General features: G+C 44.1%; 1 long non-coding RNA gene across 1 annotated transcript; it reads left to right on the top strand.

The window, feature by feature from the left end:
- The first annotated feature begins 18,042 nt into the window (after positions 1-18,042).
- LOC116406678 lies at positions 18,043-19,516 on the top strand. The gene is made up of 3 exons (XR_004219746.1): positions 18,043-18,196; positions 19,324-19,359; positions 19,478-19,516. It is a non-coding gene; the product is annotated as an uncharacterized LOC116406678 (long non-coding RNA).
- The last annotated feature ends 5,411 nt before the right edge of the window (positions 19,517-24,927 follow it).

Raw genomic sequence — 24,927 nt, 5'->3', positions numbered from 1 at the left:
GTGTATGAGTTGTGTTATGGGTTGTGTGTATGTGTGTATGGGTATGTATATGTGTGTATGGGTATGTATATGTGTTATGGTGTGTATACAGTATGTGTGTATGGGTGTGTATATGTGTGTATGGGTGTGTATATGTGTGTATATATGTGTTATATGTGTGTATGGTGTGTATATGGTGTATGGGTATGTATATGTGTGTAATGGGTATGTATACAGTATGTGTGTATGGGTGTGTATATGGTTGTATGGGTGTGTATATGTGTGTATGGGAGTGTGTGTATGGGTGTGTATATGTGTGTATGAGTGTGTAAGTGTGTATGGGTGTGTATGAGTGTGTATATGTGTGTAATGGGTATGTATATGTGTGTATGAGTGTGTATATGTGTGTATGGGGTGTGTGTATATGTATGAGTGTATATGTGTGTATATGTGTGTATGGGTGTGTATATGTGTGTATGGGTATGTATATGTGTGTATGGGTGTGTATACAGTATGTGTGTATGGGTGTGTATAGTGTGTATGGGTGTATATATGTGTGTATAGGGTGTGTATATGTGTGTATATTGTGTATATGTGTGTATGGGTGTGTATATGTATGGTGTGTTATATGTGGTAATATGTGTTATGGGTGTATATATGTGTGTATGGGTGTGGTATATGTGTGTATGGGAGTGTGTGTATGGGTGTATATGTGTGTATGAGTGTGTATAGGTGTGTATATGTGTTGTATGGGTGTGTATATGTGTGTGTGGGTGTGTGTATGGGTGGGTATATGTGTGTTTGTGTGTATGGGTGTGTATGGGTGTGTATATGTGTGTATGGGTGTGTATATGTATGAGTGTGGGTGTGTATATGTGTGTATGGGTGTGTATATGTGTGTGTGTGTATGGGTGGGTATATGTGTGTGTGGGTGTGTGTATGGGTGGTATATGTGTGTATGGGTGTGTATATGTATGAGTGTGGGTGTGTTATATGTGTATATGGGTATGATATGTGTGTATGGTGTGTATATGTATGAGTGTGGGTGTGTATATGTGTATATGGGTATGTATATGTGTGTATGGGTGTGTATATGCAGGGCCGCCATCAGAAATCACGGGGCCCCTCAGAACAGAATTTTCTGGGCCCCCTCCTCCCATGCCCCACACACCTCCCCAATGGCCCTCCCATCAGTACAAAGGACAGAGACATTGGTAGCCAGGGCCCCCTAAAACACTGGTAGCCAGGGACCCCCTAAAACATTGGTAGCCAGGGTAGCGACCCCCTAAACATTGCTAGCCAGCCGAGGGCCCCGCTAAAACATTGCTGGTCCTCCCCAGCATCCTCATACTATGGCCCGCTTCCCGCTGCAGCATCCTCCAGTTGCCCCCTAGCATCCTCCACAAAATCCTCCAGCTCCCTCCCAGCATCCTCCACCTTCCCCCAGCACCTCATCAGCATCCTCCAGCCCCCCTTACCATCCTCCAGCTTCACCCAGCGTCCTTCCCAACATCCTCCAGCATCCTCCCCAGCATGCTCCAGCCCCACCTACCATCATCCAGCTTCCCCCAGCATCATCCAGCCCCCTTACCATCCTCCAGCTTCCCCCAGCGTCATCCCCAACATCCTCCAGCCCCCCCTAACATCCTCCTTCCCTACCATCCTCCTGAGGCATGTCCTGTGGCTCTCCCTGCTCTCCCCAGCACCCGCCTTCTATATCATCCGCCGCCCGCCGCCTCCTCCGGCTTGTATCCTCTTCTTATGCCCACCGGCTTGCCGGCTGCAGTTTTTATAAGGTTGCGCCCGTGGTCAGTGGGTAATTCATTGGCTGGGCCCCGTGCATACTTGTGACGTCAGTACACCGGGGCCCAGCCAATTGAATTACCCGCTGACCACCAATGACCCAAGGGCCCGTAATTTCTTTAAAGGGGGCCCGTGCTTAAAAGCTGTTGTCACGGCCGGGGCCCCCTTTAAAGCAACAATCGGCCGGACCCGGGACAACAGTCCCCCCTGTGCCCCCCTGATGGCGGCCCTGTGTATATGTAGAGTGTGGGTGTGTATATGTATGAGTCTGGGTGTGTATATGGTGTGTATGGGTGTGTATATGTGTATATGTGTGGTATATGGGTGTATGGGTGTGTATATGTATGAGTGCTGCTAGTTTGGGGCAAGTGATATAATGGGGGATTTTAATTACCCTGATATGACTGGGGCAATAGTACTGCCAGGACAGTAAATGGGAACAAGTTTATAAACTTGCTGCACGACAACTTTATGTCACAGGTTGTTGAGGAGCCAACCAGGAACAATGCTATACTAGATCTAGTGATCTCTAATGACCCAGAACGTATAGCAAATGTGCAAGTGGTTGAACCCTGGGTAATAGTGACCATAATGTTATTTCATTTGATGTTTGGTGCAGAAACAAATTTACACGGGGCAACAAAGACAATGAATTTTAGGAAGGCAAATTTTAGCTCCTTAAGGGCAGCGCTTCAGGGCATAGATTGGGGCATTATGTTTTCTGATAAAAATACAGAGCAGAAATGGTTGTCATTTAAAATTGATATTAAATCATTACTGTTCTCAATTCATTCCATTAATAAGAAAAAGTAGAAGTGTTAAGAATCACCCTATGTGGCTTAACTCTGAGGTAAAGAAGTTAATAGGGAAAAAAGGAAAGCTTTTAAGAAATATAAGTCAGAGGGACAGTAGCTGCGTTTAATGAATATAAACACTATAACAGTGTTGTAAAACAGCAATCCGGAAGGCAAAGATAGAAAATGAGGAGCGCATCGCGGCCGAGGCCAAGACTAACCCAAAAAGTTTTTTAAGTATATTAATAGTAAAAAGATGCAGGTTGAGGGTGTGGCCCCATTGAGTTATAATAACAATATGGTTACAGCGGATACAGAAAAGGCAGATGTGCTTAACCAGTTCTTTTCTTCTGTGTATACAGTAGAGGAGCCAGTGGGCCAAGTCTCACCCAATAGCTTCACTGTTGCCTCAGCTCCAACTACACAGTGGTTGGCACAGGATATGGTGCTTAAAGGGTTACACACGATAAATGTAAACAAGGCACCTGGGCCAGATGGAATACACCCTCGGGTACTGAGAGAGCTAGGGGCAGAATTGCAGTGGCCCTTGTTTCTGATATTCTCAGACTCTCTTTCATCAGGTATGGTACCTAGTGATTGGAAGAAGGCGAATGTCACTCCCATATTTAAAAAGGGAATAAGATCTCAGCCTGGCAATTATAGGCCTGTAAGTTTGACATCCGTGGTGGGCAAGTTATTTGAAGGCTTGTTAAGGGATCACATTCAAAATTATGTAGTGGAGAATGGCATTATGAGCAGTAATCAGCATGGCTTTATGAAGGACAGGTCATGTCAGACCAATTTAATTGCTTTTTATGATGAGGTAAGTAAGAAGCTGGACAGTGGGGATGCAGTAGATATAATCTATTTGGATTTTGCCAAAGCATTTGATACCGTTCCCCACAAACGACTGCTTTCTAAGCTAAGGTCTATTGGTCTTAGTGAAGCCGTTTGCACCATGGATAGAAAACTGGCTACAGGATCGGGTACAGAGGGTGGTTGTTATGGCACATTCTCTACTTGGAGTAAGGTTCTCAGTGGGGTCCCTCAGGGTTCTGTACTGGGTCCACTTTTGTTTAATTTGTTCATAAATGACTTAGGGGAGAGGTATTATGAGTAATGTATCAGTGTTTGCAGATGACACAAAACTCTGCAGACCAGTCAATTCTATCCAGGATGTGACATCCCTGCAGCAGGATCTTGACCAACTGGCAATCTGGGCAGCTAAGTGGCAGATGAGATTTAATGTGGATAAATGTAAGGTCATGCACCTGGGATGTAAAAATATGCAAGCCCCGTATAACCTTAATGGGACTGCACTAGGCAAATCCATAATGGAGAAGGATCTTGGAGTCCTTGTAGATAATAAACTTGGCTGTAGCAAGCAATGCCAGGCAGGCAGCTGCAAGGGCAAACAAGGTTCTGAGCTGTATTAAAAGGGGTATAGATTCACGGGAGGAGGGGGTTATTCTTCCCCTTTACAGGAGCACTGGTAAGGCCCCATCTAGAATATGCTGTTTCAGTTTTGGTCTCCCAGTGCTCAAACGGGACATTATTGAGCTAGAGAGGGTCCAGAGAAGGGCAACTAAGCTGGTAAAGGGTATGGAAAGTCTCGGTTATGAAGAAAGACTGGCCAAGTTGGGTCTGTTTACACTGGAGAAGAGGCGCTTAAGAGGTGACATGATAACTATGTATAAATATATAAGGGGATCATATAATAACCTCTCTAATGTTTTATTTACCAGTAGGTCCTTCAACGGACACGAGGGCACCCACTCCGTTTAGAAGAAGGGAGGTTCCATTTAAATATTCGGAAAGGATTTTTTACAGTGAGAGCTGTGAAGTTGTGGAATTCCCTCCCCGAATCAGTCGTACTGGCTGATACATTATATAGCTTTAAGAAGGGGCTGGATGGATTCTTAGCAAGTGAGGGAATACACGGGTTATGGGAGATAGCTCTTAGTACAAAGTTGATACAGGGACTGGTCCGATTGCCATCTTGGAGTCAGGAAGGAATTTTTTCCCCTCTGAGGCAAATTAGAGAGGCTTCAGATGGGTTTTTCGCCTTCCTCTGGATCAACTTGTAGTTAGGCAGGTTAGGTATAGGCATTATGGTTGAACTTGATGGACGTATGTCTTTTTTCAACCCAACTTACTATGTTACTATGGTTACTATGAGTGTGGGTGTGTATATGTGTGTATGGGTGTGTATATGTATATGTGTGTATGGGTGTGTATATTGTGTGTATGTGTGTGTATATGTATGAGTGTGGGTGTGTATATGTGTGTATGGGTGTGTATATGTATATGTGTGTATGGGTGTGTATATGTGTGTATGGGTGTGTATATGTGTTATGGGTGTGTATATGTGTGTATGTATATATGTGTGTGTGGGTGTGTGTGTGTATATATGTGTGTATGAGTGTGTATGAGTGTGTATGTGGGTATATGGGTGTGTATATGTGTGTATGTGTATGGGTGTGTGTATGGGTGTGTATATATGTGTGTATGGGTGTGTATATATGTGTGTATGGGTGTGTGTATGTGTGTATGGGTGTGTATATATGTGTGTATGGGTGTGTATATGTGTGTATGGGTGTGTATATGTGTGTATGGGTGTGTATATGTGTGTATGGGTGTGTATGTGTGTGTATGGGTGTGTATATGTGTGTATGGGTGTGTGTATGGGTGTGTGTATATGTGTGTATGGGTGTGTATGTGTGTGTATGGGTGTGTATATGTGTGTATGGGTGTGTGTATGGGTATGTATATGTGTGTATGAGTGTGGGTGTGTATATGTGTGTATGGGTGTGTATATGTGTGTATGTGTGTGTGTATATATGTGTGTGTGGGTGTGTATATATGTGTGTATGGGTGTGTATATGTGTGTATGGGGTGTATATGTGTATATGGTGTGTATGGTGTATGTGTGTGTTATGGGTGTGTTATGTGTGTATGGGTGTGTGTATGGGTGTGTATATGTGTGTATGGGTGTGTATGGGGTGTGTATATGTGTGTATGGGTGTGTGTATGGGTATGTATATGTGTGTATGAGTGTGTATGGGTGTGTATATGTGTGTATGTGTGTGTGTATATATGTGTGTGTGGGTGTGAATATGTGTGTATGAGTGTGTATGAGTGTGTATGTGGGTATATGGGTGTGTATATGTGTGTATGGGTGTGTGTATGTGTATGGGTGTGTATATATGTGTGTATGGGTGTGTGTATATGTGTGTATGGGTGTGTATATGTGTGTATGGGTGTGTATATGTGTGTATGGGTGTGTATATGTGTGTATGGGTGTGTATATGTGTGTATTGGGTGTGTGTATGTGTGTATGGGTGTGTATATATGTGTGTATGGGTGTGTATATGTGTGTATGGGTGTGTATATGTGTGTATGTGTGTGTATGGCGTGTGTGGATATGTGTGTATGGGTGTGTGTATGTGTGTATGGGTGTGTGTATGTGTGTGATGGGTGTGTATATATGTGTGTATGGGTGTGTATATGTGTGTATGGGTGTATATGTGTGTATGGGTGTGTATGTGTGTGTATGGGTGTGTATATGTGTGTATGTGTGTGTATATGTGTGTGTATATGTATGAGTGTGGGGACGTACTTATAGCATCATATAACCCATGTATATAAAGGTAAATGCCCTGTAATTGGGAAGGTCTTTTAATGAACCTTTTAGAATTAAACCCTTTTGAACCTCTGCCAACACCACCTTATCCTGCATTGGCCTCATACCTGCCCCCATGTTACCCTCTCCCTTTGCTGGGTGGAGCTGCCATACCACTCTGCCTCTTCCATGTTTGCATTTGACACCAGGAAAAGGCAGAGCGGATTTATATAAAGAGACCAGAATGATCCAGTGAATGAACACTCAGATGTGGCAGCAATATGGCAATTTACACTAATATGTCAGATGTGAGTGTGTTGCACAGTGTGAGCTTAATGCAGTTGGTCTGTTTAATAGGAAAATAAATCATGAACACAACCATAATTCTAAATGGGTTTATTTCTCATTATTGTAAGTCTAATATCCCCGTGACTCAAACAGGGCTATCCAATGGTGTCTGAACGTTTATGTTACCCCTCGGCAAGTCAGGGGTACGGGAATGATGGGAATGTTCAGCTGGAGGGGTGCAGCACTGATACACTGGGGGGGGGGCATTAAGGGAAATAATGGCAGAAATGGAGGAAATCACTGGGTGGGACTCTGGGCAGCACTTGGGGTATCAGTCTTGGGTTTGTACTTATTCTAATATAAATGTCATTATGGGAGAGTTGGGGTTGGTGGGAGGAATGGGGGAGCAGGGAGACTGCAAACCTCTCGGGATAAATACACAGAAGGATAGAAAGGGATTTGGTACCAGATTCCTTCATATTCTTATTTCTCTCTGTAAGTTACACTGTATGTAAGTGTCAGGGCTAAAGGGTATAGAGATACAAGTCTCAGAGCTGCCCTATTCCCAGCCTCCAACTGTCACTGCCATAAGTCTGATGGCTGCCAGTTGGTACCTGCCTGGGAGAGACCACGGGCTGAAGTAAGGGAGACAGTAATGACTGTGTCTTTTGGTTGCTAGGGTCCCACTTACTTTAGCAACATATACATGTGTGGCAAACTTGCAGCCAATCACAGTAGGAACTAGAAAGGGAAGTTTGAGAACAATCTTCATGTTGGGTTGAAAAACATGACATCACTGATTGGGCTCCGCCAACTTTTTCTAACCTTGGACCCACAGTTATACAGTAAACCACTGTGCAAAGTTTGGGGACTTTGGTTTTAATAGTGTCTGAATGGCAGCAACTTAAATTTCCCCACTGAAAGTCAACGACATCTGATTGGCGGTTGGTGGCTCCACCCCCTTTTTCTAACCTGGAACTGCAGTGACCCAGTGACTAACTCTGCGAAGTTTAGGGGCCCTGGGATTTATAGTTACAGAACGGCAGCAATTAAAATTTAAACCAATAAAAGTCAATAGGTGAATTGTGATTGGTGGTTGGTGGCTCCGCCCACTTTTTCTAACCTTGAGTCGAAGTCACCCAGTGACAAACAGTGGGCACCCCGGCATAAATAGTGTGAGAATGGCAGCATTTTACATTTAAACCAATAAAATTCAATGGATGAAATCTGATTGGCTGTTAGTGGCCCAACCTACTTTTCCTATTTTTGAACTGCAGTCCCCCAGTGACCAACTTTGCAAATTTTGGGGACTCAGGCATAAAAATTGTGAGAATGGCAGCATTTTACACTTCCCCATTGAAAGTAATAGGTGAAATGTTATTGGCTGCTGGTGGCTCCGCCCACTTTTTTCTAACTTTGAATGGCAAATACCCAGTGACTAACTCTGGAAACTTTAACAACCCTGGAATTAATATTTAAATAATGGCATCAGTTTAAATATAAACCAATGAAATCTAATGGGTGGAAATGGATTGGCTGTTGGTGGCTCCTCCCACTTGTTTGGGAACCCTGACATAAATAGTGTGAGCAAAGCAACATTTTAAATATAAACCAAAAAAATCAAGTCTGATTGGCTGTCGGCGGCTGTTGGGGACCTTAGTATCAAAATTTAAAGAATGGCCGCAGTTTAAATTTAAACATAAGAAGTCTATAGGTGAGATCTAATTGGTTGTTGTTGGCCCCACCCACCTTTCTAAACTTGGAACATAGTCACCTAGTGACAAACTGCGCAAAGTTTGGGGACCGACATTAAACATGTGAGAACGGCAGCAGTTAAAATTTTCCCACTGAAAACAATGAAAGAAATGTGATTGGCTTTTGGTGGCCCCGCCCACCTTTTCTAACCTTGAGTACAAAGTCGCCCAGTGACTGTGCAAAGTTTGGGAACCCTGGCATCAAACCAATAAAATAAAATAAGTGAAATTTGATTGGCTGTTGGTGGCCCCGCCCACTTTCTCAAAACTAAAACTGTAGTCCCCTAGTGGCAAACTGTGAAAAGTTTGGGGGCCCCGGTGTTAATTCTGTGAGACTGGCAGCAGGCTGGATTTCCCCATTGAAAGTCAATAGGTAAAATCTGATTGGCTGTTGGTGGCTCCACCCACTTTTTCTAACTCTGAACTGCAGTCACCTGGTGCCTAACTCTGCAAGTTTGGGGCCCCGGGATTAATACTGTGAGACTGGCAGCAGGTTGGATTTCTGCCAAGTCAATAGGTAAAATCTGATTGGCTGTTCACAGCTCCGCCCACTTTTGGGCATCCAACAATCATCCTATTTTCATTCAGGCTGAGCCCATGACTGTGTGATTCAAGTTTGGGGGGTGTGGCCTCACAGCTGTAAGATTGGCAGCAGTTTCAATTTCCCCATTAAAGTCAATTATTACAATTTGATTGGCTGTTGTTGGTCCCTCCCACTTTGGGGTCATCCAACAAATGTTTGCTGCTTCATTCAGGGCAACCCCATGACTGTGTGATTCAAGTTTGGGGGGTGCAGCTTCAAAGCTGTAAGATTGGCAGCAGTTTGAAAATCTTCCCTGTCAAAGTCAATGGGAAAATTGGGGGGTTCGGAGCGGCGCCACAAAAAGACGGGGGGGCCGGATCGCTTAGAAAAACACAAGCAGCCTGCTCCGCTATAGGGCGAAGAAGTGTGGGGAGTTTGGGTGTTGTACCCCTAAAGTTATAGGAGGAGTAGCGTTTAGAAAATGGGGGGCGCTAAGAATAAGAAGAAGCGGAAGAATAAGCTAACAATAGGTTAGCTGAAAGCACTTCTACTGTGTAGCGCTGGCTGAAAGCTCAGACTCAGGCACACTTTACTGCTGCGCTGCAAGTTGGAGTGATATCCCCCCCCCTCACCCCCAGCAGCCGATCAGCAGAACAATGGGAAGGGAGCAAGATAGCAGCTCCCAGTAGGTATCAGAATAGCACTCAATAGTAAGAAATCCAAGTCCGGCTTGGGACTCCTCCAGTTACATGGGAGTAGGAGAAACAATAGGTTAGCTGAAAGCAGTTCTAATGTGTAGCGCTGGCTGAAAGCTCAGACTCAGGCACAAGGCACTGAGATGGCGCCTACACACCAATATTACAGCTACAAATACATTTGTTGGTTCAAGAATAAAATGTTAAATGGCAGAGTGTAATTTTCCCAGAGCATTAGCCATTGTTATAACTCTGTCAAAATACTCGGGCATCATAAATAAGCCCTAATTTTTGCCTAATTTCTACTAAAAGATATAACAGAAGAGTTTAGAATTCAGATGTTTACATCCCTATTATAAAGAACCTGGGAACCATTAAAATATAACTAGAGAGGTACATTTCCTGAAGAAAATGTGAGTGGTGCTTGCCATGGCAAAACTCGTGCCCCAATATTACAATGTTTCCTTCAGTTCTCTGTGACAATTGCCCCTGCTGGGGCAATTAACTACCCACCCCTCGCAAAAGTCATAGCACCCCATTCCCAAATAAGCCGCACAGTTTGAAAACTCATTCATGGGTCTACGACAAACAGTGGTTAATTGGCCCCTGCTGGCAACTCCTATAACTGTAAAGGGCATACATGTCCCAGCATCCCCTATCATCAGAGCTGCAGCCTGTAGTCCTATAACTGTCTCTGGCCTACATGTCCCAGCATCCCCTATCATCAGAGCTGCAGCCTGTAGTCCTATAACTGTCTCTGGCCTACATGTCCCAGCATCCCCTATCAGAGCTGCAGCCTGTAGTCCTATAACTGTCACTGGCCTACGTGTCCCAGCATCCCCTATCAGAGCTGCAGCCTGTAGTCCTGTAACTCGCCTACATGTCCCAGCATCCCCTATCATCAGAGCTGCAGCCTGTAGTCCTGTAACTGGCCGACATTTCCCAGCATCCCCTATCAGAGCTGCAGCCTGTAGTCCTATAACTGTCACTGGCCTAGATGTCCCAGCATCCCCTATCAGATCTGCAGCCTGTAGTCCTATAACTGTCTCTGGCCTAGATGTCCCAGCATCCCCTATCAGAGCTGCAGCCTGTAGTCCTATAACTGTCTCTGGCCTACATGTCCCAGCATCCCCTATCAGAGCTGCAGCCTGTAGTCCTATAACTGTCTCTGGCCTACATGTCCCAGCATCCCCTATCAGAGCTGCAGCCTGTAGTCCTATAACTGTCACTGGCCTACGTGTCCCAGCATCCCCTATCAGAGCTGCAGCCTGTAGCCCTATAACTGTAACTGGCCTACATGTCCCAGCATCCCCTATCAGAGCTGCAACCTGTAGCCCTATAACTGTCACTGGCCTACATGTCCAGCATCCCCTATCAGAGCTGAAATCTGTAGTCCTATAACTGTAACTGGCCTACATGTCCCAGCATCCCCTATCAGAGCTGCAGCCTGTAGTCCTATAACTGTCTCTGGCCTACATGTCCCAGCATCCCCTATCAGAGCTACAGCCTGTAGTCCTATAACTGTCTCTGGCCTACATGTCCCAGCATCCCCTATCAGAGCTGCAGCCTGTAGTCCTGTAACTGTCACTGGCCTACATGTCCCAGCATCCCCTATCAGAGCTGCAGCCTGTAGTCCTATAACGGTCTCTGACCTACATGTCCCAGCATCCCCTATCAGAGCTGCAGCCTGTAGTCCTATAACGGTCTCTGACCTACATGTCCCAGCATCCCCTATCAGAGCTGCAGCCTGTAGTCCTATAACTGTCTCTGGCCTACATGTCCCAGCATCCCCTATCAGAGCTGCAGCCTGTAGTTCTATAACTGTCTCTGGCCTAAATGTCCCAGCATCCCCTATCAGAGCTGCAGCCTGTAGTCCTATAACTGTCTCTGGCCTACATGTCCCAGCATCCCCTATCAGAGCTGCAGCCTGTAGTCCTATAACTGTCACTGGCCTACATGTCCCAGCATCCCCTATCAGAGCTGCAGCCTGTAGTCCTATAACTGTCTCTGGCCTACATGTCCCAGCATCCCCTATCAGAGCTGCAGCCTGTAGTCCTATAACTGTCTCTGGCCTACGTGTCCCAGCATCCCCTATCAGAGCTGCAGCCTGTAGTCCTATAACTGTCACTGGCCTAGATGTCCCAGCATCCCCTATCAGATCTGCAGCCTGTAGTCCTATAACTGTCTCTGGCCTAGATGTCCCAGCATCCCCTATCAGAGCTGCAGCCTGTAGTCCTATAACTGTCTCAGGACTACATGTCCCAGCATCCCCTATCAGAGCTGCAGCCTGTAGTCCTATAACTGTCTCTGGCCTACATGTCCCAGCATCCCCTATCAGAGCTGCAGCCTGTAGTCCTATAACTGTCTCTGGCCTACATGTCCCAGCATCCCCTATCAGAGCTGCAGCCTGTAGACCTGTAACTGGCCTACGTGTCCCAGCATCCCCTATCAGAGCTGCAGCCTGTAGCCCTATAACTGTAACTGGCCTACATGTCCCAGCATCCCCTATCAGAGCTGCAGCCTGTAGCCCTATAACTGTCACTGGCCTACATGTCCCAGCATCCCCTATCAGAGCTGAAATCTGTAGTCCTATAACTGTCAGTGGCCTACATGTCCCAGCATCCCCTAACAGAGCTGCAGCCTGTAGTCCTATAACTGTCTCTGGCCTACATGTCCCAGCATCCCCTATCAGAGCTGCAGCCTGTAGTCCTATAACTGTCTCTGGCCTACATGTCCCAGCATCCCCTATCAGAGCTACAGCCTGTAGTCCTATAACTGTCTCAGGCCTACATGTCCCAGCATCCCCTATCAGAGCTGCAGCCTGTAGTCCTGTAACTGTCACTGGCCTACATGTCCCAGCATCCCCTATCAGAGCTGCAGCCTGTAGTCCTATAACGGTCTCTGACCTACATGTCCCAGCATCCCCTATCAGAGCTGCAGCCTGTAGTCCTATAACGGTCTCTGACCTACATGTCCCAGCATCCCCTATCAGAGCTGCAGCCTGTAGTCCTATAACTGTCTCTGGCCTACATGTCCCAGCATCCCCTATCAGAGCTGCAGCCTGTAGTCCTATAACTGTCTCTGGCCTACATGTCCCAGCATCCCCTATCAGAGCTGCAGCCTGTAGTCCTATAACTGTCACTGGCCTACATGTCCCAGCATCCCCTATCAGAGCTGCAGCCTGTAGTCCTATAACTGTCTCTGGCCTACATGTCCCAGCATCCCCTATCAGAGCTGCAGCCTGTAGTCCTATAACTGTCTCTGGCCTACGTGTCCCAGCATCCCCTATCAGAGCTGCAGCCTGTAGTCCTATAACTGTCTCTGGCCTACGTGTCCCAGCATCCCCTATCAGAGCTGCAGCCTGTAGTCCTATAACTGTCACTGGCCTACATGTCCCAGCATCCCCTATCAGAGCTGCAGCCTGTAGTCCTATAACTGTCTCTGGCCTACGTGTCCCAGCATCCCCTATCAGAGCTGCAGCCTGTAGTCCTATAACTGTCACTGGCCTAAATGTCCCAGCATCCCCTATCAGAGCTGCAGCCTGTAGTCCTATAACTGTCACTGGCCTACATGTCCCAGCATCCCCTATCAGAGCTGCAGCCTGTAGTCCTATAACTGTCACTGGCCTACATGTCCCAGCATCCCCTATCAGAGCTGCAGCCTGTAGTCCTATAACTGTCTCTGGCCTACGTGTCCCAACATCCCCTATCAGAGCTGCAGCCTGTAGTCCTATAACTGTCACTGACCTACATGTCCCAGCATCCCCTATCAGAGCTGCAGCCTGTAGTCCTATAACTGTCTCTGGCCTACGTGTCCCAGCATCCCCTATCAGAGCTGCAGCCTGTAGTCCTATAACTGTAACTGGCCTACGTGTCCCAGCATCCCCTATCAGAGCTGCAGCCTGTAGTCCTATAACTGTAACTGGCCTACGTGTCCCAGCATCCCCTATCAGAGCTGCAGCCTGTAGTCCTATAACTGTCACTGGCCTACGTGTCCCAGCATCCCCTATCAGAGCTGCAGCCTGTAGTCCTATAACTGTAACTGGCCTACGTGTCCCAGCATCCCCTATCAGAGCTGCAGCCTGTAGTCCTATAACTGTCACTGGCCTACATGTCCCAGCATCCCCTATCAGAGCTGCAGCCTGTAGTCCTATAACTGTAACTGGCCTACGTGTCCCAGCATCCCCTATCAGAGCCTCAGTCTGTAGTCCTATAACTGTCACTGGCCTACGTGTCCCAGCATCCCCTATCAGAGCTGCAGCCTGTAGTCCTATAACTGTCTCTGGCCTACGTGTCCCAGCATCCCCTATCAGAGCTGCAGCCTGTAGTCCTATAACTGTCACTGGCCTACATGTCCCAGCATCCCCTATCAGAGCTGCAGCCTGTAGTCCTATAACTGTAACTGGCCTACGTGTCCCAGCATCCCCTATCAGAGCCTCAGTCTGTAGTCCTATAACTGTCACTGGCCTACGTGTCCCAGCATCCCCTATCAGAGCTGCAGCCTGTAGTCCTATAACTGTAACTGGCCTACATGTCCCAGCATCCCCTATCAGAGCTGCAGCCTGTAGTCCTATAACTGTCACTGGCCTACGTGTCCCAGCATCCCCTATCAGAGCTGCAGCCTGTAGTCCTATAACTGTCACTGGCCTACATGTCCCAGCATCCCCTATCAGAGCTGCAGTCTGTAGCCCTATAACTGTCACTGGCCTACGTGTCCCAGCATCCCCTATCAGAGCTGCAGCCTGTAGCCCTATAACTGTCACTGGCCTACATGTCCCAGCATCCCCTATCAGAGCTGCAGTCTGTAACCCTATAACTGTCACTGGCCTACATGTCCCAGCATCCCCTATCAGAGCTGCAGTCTGTAACCCTATAACTGTCACTGGCCTACATGTCCCAGCATCCCCTATCAGAGCTGCAGCCTGTAGTCCTATAATTGTCTCTGGCCTACATGTCCCAGCATCCCCTATCAGAGCTTCAGCCTGTAGTCCTATAACTGTCACTGGCCTACATGTCCCAGCATCCCCTATCAGAGCTGCAGCCTGTAGTCCTATAACTGTCACTGGCCTACATGTCCCAGCATCCCCTATCAGAGGTGCAGCCTGTAGTCCTATAACTGTCACTGGCCTACATGTCCCAGCATCCTCTATCAGATCTGCAGCCTGTAGTCCTATAACTGTCACTGGCCTACATGTCCCAGCATCCCCTATCAGAGCTGCAGTCTGTAGTCCTATAACTGTCACTGGCCTACATGTCCCAGCATCTCCTATCAGAGCTGCAGCCTGTAGTCCTATAACTATCACTGGCCTACATGTCCCAGCATCCCCTATCAGAGCTGCAGTCTGTAGTCCTATAACTGTCACTGGCCTACATGTCCCAGCATCCCCTATCAGAGCTGCAGCCTGTAGCCCTATAACTGTCACTGGCCTACGTGTCCCAGCATCCCCTATCAGAGCTGCAGCCTGTAGTCCTATAACTGTCACTGGCCTACGTGTCCCAGCATCCCCTATCAGAGCTGCAGCCTGTAGTCCTATAACTGTCACTGGCCTACATGTCCCAGCATCCCCTATCAGAGCTGCAGTCTGTAGCCCTATAACTGTCACTGGCCTACGTGTCCCAAAATCCCCTATAAGAGCTGCAGCCTGTAGTCCTATAACTGTCACTGGCCTACATGTCCCAGCATCCCCTATCAGAGCTGCAGTCTGTAGTCCTATAACTGTCACTGGCCTACATGTCCCAGCATCCCCTATCAGAGCTGCAGTCTGTAGTCCTATAACTGTCACTGGCCTACATATCCCAGCATCCCCTATCAGAGCTGCAGCCTGTAGTCCTATAATTGTCTCTGGCCTACATGTCCCAGCATCCCCTATCAGAGCTTCAGCCTGTAGTCCTATAACTGTCACTGGCCTACATGTCCCAGCATCCCCTATCAGATCTGCAGTCTGTGTCCCTTGCCATCTGGTTGTCAGCGCCCCATTTACCTTAGTACCATTTAGTGAGGAGATCCCGCAGCCAATTACAGTTGGGCTACTGTGATTGGCAGTAACCCATACAGCTAATCTGTACCATACAGACACTCACACAGGGGATACAGTTAAGCAGCCCCATCATTCCCAACCCATTGGCCTTTATATTCCATGAAATCCAAATAAGTGCCTGTAACCCTCCCCTTGCTTTCTATGGGATCCCCTCTATTTGGGAGCTGCCATTCTTGCAACTCCCCCTATGTGCAGATTGGTACCCCCGGCCCATGTATTGGTACATTCTGTATAACAGACAGGCTCTCAGTATCTCTTGCTAGTAATGATGGCATCACATGGGCTGGAGCAAGGGATTGTGGGAGTTCTAGTAACAGAGCTCGGAATTACAGGCCGTCTCTCATAGACTCCATTATAAGAAAATAATTCAAATTTTTAAAAATGATTCCCTTTTCTCTGTAATAATAAAACAGTACCTGTACTTGATCCCAACTAAGATATAATTACCCCTTATTGGGGCAGAACAGCCCTATTGGGTTTAATTACAGTTTAAATAATTTTTGTAGCAGACTTAGGTAGGAGCTCCCAATTACAGAAAGACCGCTTATCTGGAAAACCCCAGACCCCGAGCATTCTGGATAATGGATCCTATACCTGTACATATACATACTGTATTAGCTCAATATAAACAGCACAATAATGCCCTGTATTGTTATGTTATTTATATTATACATCCATATATCAATATCAACTGCCCCAATAACCTTACCCCCTGCCATTATTAGTATCAGTATTACAGCCCCCCCAGTGCCCATAACTCCTGTCAGTAATCGCATTGCTTGAGCCATTGTGATGTCACAGTTTAGGCAGCTGTATTGTGATGTCACAATGCAGAAAGCTGAGGTTGTTGCTAAGCAGCCTGGGATTGGCACATTCTTTCTTACGCGAGCAAGGTGAGTGGAGCTCCGGTTACATAGGGGGGACATTATGGAAATAAAGGTTTAGGGACAGATTTATCAGTGTAACAAGTGGGGGAAGGATACACCCCGCGCGACTGTATTTAATTCCCTACTACAGAGTGTAACATAGTGGGGGGGATATTTATTATAGAGAGCAATTTGGGAATAAGCCATATTTAAAAAGCTTTTCATGACATTCGCACTGTGAGTAAAAATTCGCTATTACGTTTGTACATTAAATGCGCCAGTCGCGTCCGGCTTTATACATATAAACAGGGGCGGGGCAAATATGTTCCCTGTGCCAATCAGTTCCATTGTAAGATCCCCAGGGGGAGGGGCCAATATAAATACAATACAGTATATACTATACATACAGTTTCCCTTTCCCTACGGGGATTTATCACCCTACCAATTCTAATATATTTTATTGGATTCCACACCGTGTTTTCTTCCTTTTATTTATCTATATTGGTCGTCTTTTATCATTCGTAAATAGTATTATTTTTTTTTTAAATTCAGAGGTTTACCCCTTATGTAATAAAAGCCACTAAGCACTGTGTGCAGTAACTCATAGCAACCAATATATTGTTTTGGCTTTGTGACCAGTAAATGCTGCTGATTGGTTGCTATGGGTTGCTATGGGGAAACGTAATTATGTTGGTTAGCGCCCCCCATTTTCTAAACGCTACTCCTCCTATAACTTTAGGGGTACAACACCCAAACTCCCCACACTTCTTCGCCTTATAGCAGAGCAGGCTGCTTGTGTTTTTCTAAGCGATCCCGCCCCCCTTCTTTTTGTGGCGCCGCTCCGAACCCCCCAATTTTCCCATTGACTTTGACAGGGAAGATTTTCAAACTGCTGCCAATCTTACAGCTTTGAAGCTGCACCCCCAAACTTGAATCGCATAGTCATGGGGTCAGCTTGAATGAAAAGATGATATATGTTGGATGCCCAAAAGTGGGCAGGGCTATGAACATCCAATCAGATTTTATCTATTGACTTTCAATGGGGAAATCCAACCTGCTGCCATTCTCACAGTATTAACCCCGGGGTCCCCAAACTCTTCACAGTTGGTCACTAGGGGATTGCAGTTTTATTTGTAGAAAAAGTGGGCGGAGCCACCAACAGCCAATCCGATTTCACCTTTTGAATTTTGTTGGCTTAATTCCAGGGTTCCCATTGGGTGACTATGTATTCACGGTTACAAAAAGCCGACAGCCAATCACATCTCATTCAGTGGCTTCACCTGTTTTTCAAACCGACATTAAAACACTATTAAAGAAAAGGGTTTGGTACAAGGCTCAAAAGTGGGGCCAAACTGTTTAATGTCTCTATATAAATAATAAAATATAAATAAAAGCAACCAATCGGATTACTACCGTTTGCACCAATGATGTTTCTCTCTCTCCGCAGAAAGAATGGCAGCGAAAATGGCGAGGCGCATACTTCGAAAAGTATTTTGTTGCCTCCCACTTTTTAGAAAAGTAAGGGCCTTTGTTTGACTCTAATATCTCTGATTTGGGTTTGCGAATAAAAGTTACCGATTTCCCAACGCGATCGTTACCATTTATAATCCGACTTTATTCTCTTTGTTTTCAGAAACGACTTGTGAAAGATAAAGAGGTTGTTATTCTGGTAAGGAGGGAACTGCCAAGCAAATATATTGTACCCATCCCAGTTTGCATTTCAGTATAATATCAAATACTTGGCTCTTTATTTCTATTAAATAAACTCTTTTCTTTATGTGAAACAGGTTCAACCAGAAGAACAACAACATCAACCCACTGAAACCATCTGCGAGGTAAGCAAAACGGAGAAGCTGCAAATATCTCTTTCCTCTTCTGTCTTCTTTCCTATCTATCTATCTATCTATCTATCTATCTGTCTGTCTATCCTCTATCTATCTATCTGTCTGTCTATCCTCTATCTATCTATCTATCTATCTATCTATCTATCTATCTATCTATCTATCATCATCTATCTATCTATCCTCTATCTCTCTATCTATCTCTCTCTCTATCCATCCATCTATCTATCCTCTATCTATCTATCTCTCTCTCTATCTATCTATCTATCTACCTATCCATCCATCTATCTATCTATCTATCTATCTATCTATCTATCTCTCTATCATATATCTATCATCTATCTATCCTCTCTCTATCTATCTCTCTCTCTATCCATCCATCTATCTATCTATCTATCTATCTATCCTCTATCTATCTATCTCTCTCTCTATCTACCTATCTATCATCTATCTCTCTATCTATCATTCTATCTTTCTATCTATCTATCTATCTACCTACCTATCTATCATCTATCTCTCTATCTATCTACCTATCTATCATCTATCTCTCTATCTACCTATCTATCATCTATCTCTCTATCTATCTACCTATCTATCATCTATCTCTCTATCTATCTACCTATCTATCATCTATCTCTCTATCTACCTATCTATCATCTATCTCTCTATCTATCTACCTATCTATCATCTATCTCTCTATCTACCTATCTATCATCTATCTCTCTATCTATCTATCATCCATCGCTCTATCTATCTATCTGCCCACCTGTCTTTTTCCTCTTCTTCCCTTTGGACACAGACAGGCGCATACACAGTAAAGGGAAAAAGCAGCTTTTCATGTGTAATTGGCTTTTACCCTACTGCGCCTGTACCTGCCAGTGTATGTAGGCTCCCATAGTTGTACTGCCCCCCTACATTATATATATCCGCTTTGCACCCCTATACTGGCACACACAGTCGGCTCTAGCCATGTGCCCTGCCACATACAATTAATAATCCATTTTAAATACAGATTAATGCAACTGCCAAACCCATAAGGTCACTAGAAATAGGTTTGAGCTTTTCCAGCAAAGAGCCGAGTTGATCTCCCTGATCTCATTATTCTCTTTTCTCTTAACCAGCAACCAGTTCCACCTACTGGGAATGTTGTCTCTCAAGTAAGTAGCGAGAAATAAATTGTTTACAACTGATAAAAATATGAAGTAAAGTTGCTTGTTTTTGTATTATGAAAGATAAATACCGTATAGAGGCCTGATATCTCTGTCTCTTACGCAGGACAACCCGGAGCAGATTGTGGGGCTTGGAGATAACACCTTCCAAGTAAGTGGGAAAGGCAATAGTGGAAAGTAACTGGTTATTTTGCCCTTTATCAAATACATCATTACAGTAGTGAATGAGTTAATCACACTTTTTTTTTATTCTTTAACCAGGAACAAACAGAAGATGAAACTGGCGTGGATATTCACCAGGTAAGTTAAAATAGACAAAAAAAAAGTTCTTAAAAAAACCTTCCTTTGTATAAAGAATAATTTCTCTTTGGCTAAATAGGAGTATTCACCTGAGCCATCTGACTTTTCCAAATTCACATTTATTGATCTCCTAACAAAGTTATCTATCTATCTATCTATCTATCATCTATCTATCTATCTATCTATCTATCTATCTATCTATCTATCTATCTATCTATCTATCGCAACTGCCAAACCCATAAGGTCACAAGAAATAGGTTTTAGCTTTTCCAGCAAAGAGCCGAGTTGATCTCCCTGATCTCATTATTCTCTTTTTTTCCTGAACCAGGAACCAGTTCATCCTACTAGTAATGTTGTCGCTCATGTAAGTTGCAAGAAATACATAATATAAAACTGATAAAAATATGAACTAAAGTTGCTTGTTTTTGTATCATGAAAGATACGTTAAATACCGTATAGAGGGGTGAGGCCTGATATCTCTGTCTCTTACGCAGGAACCCCCAGAGCAGAACAGACAACAAACTTACATCTTTGATGAAGAACCTGAAGAATTTCATGGTTCTAATGAATCAGAGGAAGAGGAAGATTATAAAGTAAGTGGAAAAGAACTAAATCAGCAACAAATATAATAAGAAAATCCCGATATTGAATGACTTTGAATGTAAAATGTGTTTTTGTGTAATTGTTTTTGTCTTTTTCTCTTAACAAGGAGGAACCTGATGAAGAACCTAAAGAATTTCATGGTTCTAATGAATCAGAGGAAGAGGAAGATTATAACGTAAGTGGAAAAGAACTAAATCAGCAACAAATATAATAAGAAAATCCCGATATTGATTGACTTTGAATGTAAAATGTGTTTTTGTCTTTTTCTCTTAACAAGGAGGAACCTGATGAAGAACCTGAAGAATTTCATGGTTCTAATGAATCAGAGGAAGAGGAAGATTATGACGTAAGTGGAAAAGAACTAAACCAGCAACAAATATAATAAGAAAATCCCGATATTGATTGACTTTGAATGTAAAATGTGTTTTTGTGTAATTGTATTTGTCTTTTTCTCTTAACAAGGAGGAACCTGATGAAGAACCTGAAGAATTTCATGGTTCTAATGAATCAGAGGAAGAGGAAGATTATGACGTAAGTGGAAAAGAACTAAATCTGCAACAAATATAATAAGAAAATCCCGATATTGATTGACTTTGAATGTAAAATGTGTTTTTGTGTAATTGTATTTGTCTTTTTCTCTTAACAAGGAGGAACCTGATGAAGAACCTGAAGAATTTCATGGTTCTAATGAATCAGAGGAAGAGGAAGATTATGACGTAAGTGGAAAAGAACTAAATCTGCAACAAATATAATAAGAAAATCCCGATATTGATTGACTTTGAATGTAAAATGTGTTTTTGTGTAATTGTATTTGTCTTTTTCTCTTAACAAGGAGGAACCTGATGAAGAACTTAAAAAATTTTTTGGTTCTAATGAATCAGAGGAAGAGGAAGATTATGACGTAAGTGGAAAAGAACTAAATCAGCAACAAATATAATAAGAAAATCCCGATATTGATTGACTTTGAATGTAAAATGTGTTTTTGTGTAATTGTTTTTGTCTTTTTCTCTTAACAAGGAGGAATCTGATGAAGAAGAACTTCTTTATGAAGAAATTTATGAAGAAGTTTATGAAGAACTGTATGAAGAAGTTTATGGTTCTTATGAATTAGAGGAAGAGGAAGACTGTGACGTAAGTGGAAAAGAACTAAATCTGCAACAAATATAATAAGAAAATCCCGATAATGAATGCCTTTGAATGTAAAATGTGTTTTTGTGTAATTGTATTTGTCTTTTTCTCTTAACAAGGAGGAACCTGAGGAAGTAGAACTGTATGAAGAATTTTATGGTTCTTATGAATTAGAGGAAGAGGAAGATTATGACGTAAGTGGAAAAGAACTAAATCAGCAACAAATATAATAAGAAAATCCCGATATTGATTGACTTTGAATGTAAAATGTGTTTTTGTGTAATTGTATTTGTCTTTTTCTCTTAACAAGGAGGAATCTGATGAAGAACTTGTTTATGAAGAAATTTATGAAGAAGTTTATGAAGAAGTTTATGAAGAAGAAGTTTATGGTTCTGATGAATCAGAGGAAGACTATGGCGTAAGTTGAAAAGAACTAAATCTGCAACAAATGTAATAAGAAAATCCCTTAGGATTTTCAATCAGACTCTTTTAACAATTAAGCTCAAGGGGAAATAATGGCCAAGTGGCTGTGATGATGGCCACATTTGAGATTTCAGGTTTTTTGGGGATTTAAAAAATTCAAATGCTAATAAATCTGCCCCTCAGGGTGCTTTTAGGGCATTTTAATATCCAGGTGTAGGTGTTTAATTACTAGGGGTAATTACTACATAAATGTGGAGATATGCTAAATGGCTAGCTGAAATTACACCTATTATCTCACATTCATTTGTAGTTTCCTAGAATTGACTTTGTTAAACCAAAGATCTGCTCCGTAGCTAATATTATAACATTCTTCCCTTAGGTGCAAAACAACTGCATAAGACGAGTTATTAGAGACTAAGGCCAACAATCTGCCCAAAGGAATTTCTATGATAGAATATTAACAGATCCAATGAAGAACGTATAAGCGCCAAAAAGGAATCTACCCCAGGCAGGATCTGTTACCAACCTGAAACTTGGCTCCTTCGATATGTTCCCAAAAGAAAAGGGAAGGGATGGAAAGGGTTGGGAACATCTGGAGCCAAAATGCATCTACTTAATGCTATGAACCAGTTGTGTTCAGAGAGGAGTTCCAGTGACAACTCTCAAACACTTATCTGCCTGATATTTTTGGATGTATATGTACTGTACATGTATATTATATTTTGCTTGAGAAAATGTAAAAAATATTGTTATAATAAAAGTTTTATAAAAAAAAGAGAAACAAACTACAAAAATAAGGGTTTCTTTTTAATGAGAATTTTAATTTGGTGGCAGTGGACGAGTGTGGATATAATAGTGCAAATAGGGAAAGGAGGGATCTCTTTCTCTCTGTAACATAGTAATAGGTAACTTAAAGGTCCCCTTTATGCAAAAATTGGGATATGGTTAATGTTTTGGTAAATGCATATTCTTAAAATGTGAGCTCAGAAATCACCCAAATCTTAATAAAGTAAATTGCTGGTGGGAAAGCATACGTGGGTCTTGCTTTTCCAAAGTCGCCCGCAGTTTCCTTGTAAACAAAATGCTGCGTATGGTTTCCCACTAGTGGGTTACTTTATTGTCGATGGGAAACAGTCTGGGGTGGATTTGTTGCCCCAGTAGCCCAGATTTAACCCTGGATGACAAATCTCCCCACATGCCATTAGCCTTAAGTGCCGGGCATTCTATGTGGGGCAATTTGTGCTAGTGGTGTAACAAGAACAGGGCTGCAAAATGCTCCTCAGAGGGGCCCGGCACGCACACAGCAGCCCCTGCCCGGCCCTCCATCCCCCCACGCTTATGAAGGATGGGGGATTTCTAACAACTATAGAGAAAACAGACCCCTATCCCACAGGCCCCCCCACATGCATGGGGTCTGCATCCTCTATAGCAGGGATCCTCAAACTATGGCCTGGTTAATTTACCCGGCCCCCTGCTGCGTCCTCACCCCTGGCAGCGGAGAGAGAGGACTCAGCGGGGAGCGGGACAGGGGAGCTGAGAGGGAGGACCGACGGTGCTGGCAGAGAGAGGACTCATCGTTGAGTGGGAGGGGGAGCTGGGAAGACAGACGGAGCGGAGGGAGCTGGAAGAGGGAGGACTCAGTGGGCAGCGAGGGGGAGGGCGGGGGCAGTGGGGGGTGTTGGGGAGTGGTCTGTGGAAGAGAGAGGACGCAGCGGGTAGCGGGAGGGGGGAGCTGGAAGAGAGAGAATGCAGGAGTGGGCCATAGTTTGCCCCCAACAGTCTGAGGGACCGGGCTCAATGCCTCTGTCTAAAGTTCAATAAAAAACGAGAAAACTTCCTAAACCCTCTCCCAAGCACTTGGATTGTTTTGTATTGAGCAGTGACTGCTAATGCAAAGCTGAAATTTCTATTTGGCCTTATACCCCCTTTACTTATACTGAGAGGAACAACTCACTTAGCAACTTAGGGACGTCTTATACTTAGCACTAGCCAATGGGGCAGTTATTTTGAATGAGCAAAATAATTGATATAGAACAATTTGCTTCCTCCATCTATTAAGACTTAATGGGCACATTTAAGATTGCTCGAGCCTTTGGGCTTAAATTTGTACTAGATTGTTAGGAAAACACTTAGGGGCTCATGTAAGAATGCTCAAGCGTTCAGATCCCAAACCCACATGAGAGTTCCCAAACTAGCCCGTGGTTTCTTCATCCGAGTAGCACACTTTGCACAAATTGGGTTTTTCTTTTCCCTGGCCAATAAAAAAAAAGCTTGTCCAAAAAGCTCTTTATTGTTTGGGGGAAAAAGAAAAACCTGATTCGTGCTATTCGGATGAAGAAATCATGGATTTGTTTGGGAACTCTCATGTGGGTTTAGGGTCCGACCACTCGAGCATTCTTACATGAGCCCCTAAGTGTTATCCTTCAATCCTAGCAAAACTAATGTAACTATCAATTACAGGCTCTTGTTTATATATTAGGGGCACGTGTATGATCGATTGAGCCCCTTGGCTTAGGAAAGGAAACTTAAAGGAAACCCCGCGTAAGTTAAGAAACCAAATAAAGGGAATAAAATACTTGCTTAGTTGGGGTTTTTTTCCTTTGTTTGGCTGAACTTTTTCGTATTTATAAGAGCCTGCTCGGGGAAGGAAAACCTAACTAACGAGGTATTTTTACCCAAAAACTCACGCAGGGTTTCCTTTATGATTGCTCCAACCAAAAGGCTCAAGCGATCTTACATGTGCCCCTTGGGGTCCTCAAATATGTTGTTGGATCCACGTGGCCCTAGACACAGAGCTTCACTTCTGTGTTGCTGCATAGTATGAAATAACGGACTGGGAGTTTTAGTTTGGGGCACAGTAGGAACATTTTTGTCAAAGGAGCATAAATCCTAGGTAAATGATGGGGGGGAATCAGATGAAAAAGAAGATTGGACCATGTAAGGGGCCAAAACAATAGCATCCCTGACTAATATGGGCTAAGTCAGACAGGAAGGTTTATGAAACCCCATTGGGCAAAGATAGTGGTGTCCAAAATAAAGGTTCCCTCCAGTGTTATCCGATAATTGGCCCAAGGTTCAAATCTGCCCTCCCCTTGAATGGTA

This window comes from Xenopus tropicalis, chromosome 8, assembly GCF_000004195.4.
Source record: "Xenopus tropicalis strain Nigerian chromosome 8, UCB_Xtro_10.0, whole genome shotgun sequence".
NCBI lineage: Eukaryota > Metazoa > Chordata > Amphibia > Anura > Pipidae > Xenopus > Xenopus tropicalis.
Note: the sequence above shows the minus strand (reverse complement) of the source record. Positions and strands in the feature narration are given on the sequence as shown.